This window comes from Budorcas taxicolor, chromosome 5, assembly GCF_023091745.1.
Source record: "Budorcas taxicolor isolate Tak-1 chromosome 5, Takin1.1, whole genome shotgun sequence".
Classification (NCBI taxonomy): domain Eukaryota; kingdom Metazoa; phylum Chordata; class Mammalia; order Artiodactyla; family Bovidae; genus Budorcas; species Budorcas taxicolor.
The window spans coordinates 157,089,656-157,092,793 of record NC_068914.1 but is presented as its reverse complement, the minus strand read 5'-3'; the positions used below and the strand labels follow the sequence as shown (position 1 = coordinate 157,092,793).

The 3,138-nt window shown below is 49.6% G+C and overlaps 1 non-coding gene across 1 annotated transcript; it reads right to left on the bottom strand.

Annotated features, from left to right (window-relative positions):
- Positions 1–2,761: 2,761 nt before the first annotated feature.
- LOC128049060 (U12 minor spliceosomal RNA) lies at positions 2,762–2,911 on the bottom strand. Its single transcript, XR_008199436.1, has one exon. It is a non-coding gene; the product is annotated as a U12 minor spliceosomal RNA (small nuclear RNA).
- Between the last annotated feature and the right edge of the window lie 227 nt (positions 2,912–3,138).

Below are 3,138 nucleotides of genomic sequence, written 5' to 3'. Positions count from 1 at the left end.
CCCTTTTGGAACTCCTGGAGGCTCTGTGACCTACGTTGTTGGGGCAGGAGAGGGGAAGGGGCTGTGCAAGACCTGGCATTTATTTCTGAGGTTGGTTTGTGTTTTTAGTGGAACTTTGGGGAACTCCTTGGCTGTTCTTCCACTCCATGCTTCCACTGCAGGGGGCACGGGTTCTATTCCTGGTCAGGGAACTAAGATCCCACAGGTTCTGCATCATGGCCAAAAAAAAAAAAAAAGAAAATTTGTGGAGAGTACAGAAAAATATACACAGGAAAAGAAATAAGTCACAGGAAAAAAAATATATATGCAGGAAAAATAAAAACTATACCCAGGAAAATTGTGGACATCCAGAGGCAAACACTTACAACTGAGATGGAACCACACGGTCCACTGTGTGGCCACTGCTCACCCTAATGGCAGGTATGCTTTCTCTGTGTGGTCAGAAACTCGCCATAAGCCTGATAGATCATGGCTTTTTATGTAGCAGATCCCTGCTGTTGGACAGTTTGGCTGTTTCCAGTTTGCAGATTTTGTAAGTCACAATGGGTATCTTCAGCCTCATCTCTGGTGGTTTCTTTTAGGATAGATTCCTGGAAAACAGAGTGTGGACCCTGGGAGTCAAGCATCCCTCACACTCAGTCTTGCACAGATCATCTCCGTTGTGTCAGAAAGTGTGCCCAGTCCTAACTTCAGACAACCCCATGTGACCCCAGTCTTTCCCATTGTACGCTGTCCTCTGGACACCCTGAAAGAAGTAGGAAAAAGTTAGTAGCCCCCCTCTCCCACAGAGAGACTGAGGCTGAGGGCAGTGAGTGGTTTTCAGGGTGGTGAGGCGGGGTGGCCCAAGGTGAGGCAGGTGTCACCTTGTCCTGTGGAGGCTACAGGTAGAGAAGGGAGTTCCTTCATTCAGGGTCCAGATAAAGAATCTGCCTGTAATGCAGGAGACCTGGGTTTGATCCCTGGGTCAGGAAGATCCCCTGGAGAAGGGCATGGCAACTTACTCCTCCAGGCAAGAATAGTGCCATGGACAGAGGAGACTGGTGGGCTACAGTCAATGGGGTTGCAAAGAGTCCAGCCAGACTGAGCAACTTCCACTTTAACAGCCCCTTTACTCTCCTGAAGTGAATTCACAGGTGATAGATATCACCTACCCATGCAGAATTTTTTAGAAGTCAACGCAAAGCTCCAACCATATTATAAAAGGAAAAAAAAAAAAAAAAAAAAAGTAAAAGGGGCGATCCAGTAGGTTAAGACAGTGCTATCACTGCAGCGGGTAAAGAATTTCATCTCTGGTCGGGGAAAGAATATCTCACATGCCGTTGGGCCATAAAAAAAAAAAAAAGGAATGTATAAAGTGATGCACATTTCAGCATGTCAGTGCCGGGCGCAGGCCCCGGAGGAAGCACCGGTCTGAGCCCAGGCACAAGGGCTCCGCCCGGCGCAGTCTCGCCTCCCGGGCTTTGCCTCCCCGGTGCGGTTCTCCCAGGCCCGGGCACAATCCTTGCTTAGTCTCCAAGGAAAGCAGGAGTCAGTACCTTTGGCTACAGCGCAGCTGCACTGCTGGCAATCCATGTGTGTCCTCACCGGGCAAAAAGTCCTGTGTGTTCGTGCAAGAAACGGAGCGAAACCCCGACCCAGAGAATCGTAACCCGCACCTCCAGCCCCGGGACGTCTCCGGCGTAGGAGGGCCAGCGGGACGCCCCACCCTGTGCACCCTTCACGTGACCGGATCCCCGCCGCCCGGGCCGCCAAGTGCGACCCCAGAGTTACGAAATCTTCCTGGTGGAGAGCCATCCCGCTCGCTGTCAGATATAGTATCAGTTAAGGACCCTACTCTAGTAGTTTAGGGGACCGGCACCCAGTCTCGGCAGTGCAGAAGCGACCTGGATTTTCCCCCTCCGTCTGAAGCCCAATCTCAGACCCCCTCCGGCTTCACCAGCTCGTTTTTCCACAGACCTTCCGACGCCGGATTTTTTTATTGTGTTGTGGTGCTGTCAAGAGTAACTTAACTCCACTCGCCGGACCTAGAAAAGAATAACAGTAGTGACCCATAGGGCACTTAGTCCGTGCCTGGCACTGTGCTCAAGGCATCGCCTGTATTTTCCATTGATTGTGTGTGTTAATGTCTCAGTCGTGTCCGACTCTGCGACTCCATGGACTGCGGCCCACCAGCTCCTCTGTCCTTGGGATTCTCCGGGCAAGAATACTGGAGTGGGTTGCCATGCCCTATCCCTCCTCCAGGAGAGCTTCCCAACCCAGAGACTGAACCCGCGTCTCCGGCATTATATGCAGATTCTTTACCATCTGAACCACAAGGGACCCGGGTTTCATTAACTCCTCAGATACGATTGACTACCCATCTCATGCCAGGGTCAGGGCAGGCGGTTCAACGAAAAGGCAATTCCACATGTTACATACTTAGATCGCAAAAAGCCTGTGCTGTTTGCCCCACTCTCACAGTGCAGACCAGGAAGACACAAGTACATATATACACAGGAAGGAAAAACGGCTGGCTTCTGAATGTTATACAGCCTGAAAGTAAGACACGTGAGACTGGGAGCTGCTTGACCCCGTGTGCTGCATTCAAACACAAACAATTAATGTTAAAAATATTAGCCGTCCACACAATCCCCTTAAAGAACACAGGAACAAATTGTTCGCTGCAAATAATCCGTAACAAACATACTATCGATGATTATTTTCAATCTTGATCCCATACATACACACCCAAACCATTCTAATTTTTAGAGTATAAGGGGGACGGGCAGATCGCAACTCCCAGGCATCCCGCAAAGTAGGCGGGTCACCTTAGGGGCAACCTTTACCCGCTCAAAAATTCGTCTCACATTAGCAGTGAGGATTCGGGCGTCACCCCGAATCGTTATTTTCCTTACTCATAAGTTTAAGGCATAAAGACGTAACTGGCTTACTTCCTAGGTAATGAATCCCAATCTCATTAGCAATACGGTGAGTATAAAAGTGGAACGTTAAAGCCTGTACTTTGTTCATTGAAGGCTGCCTTATTCATTTCATTGTTCTATGTCGCTTTTCATTTTACTATTTTTTAGTTGCGAGAGAGGGGGGGAAAGGTAGGGCCACAATATGCAGATAAGCAACCGGCTCGCAAAGGTTCACGGG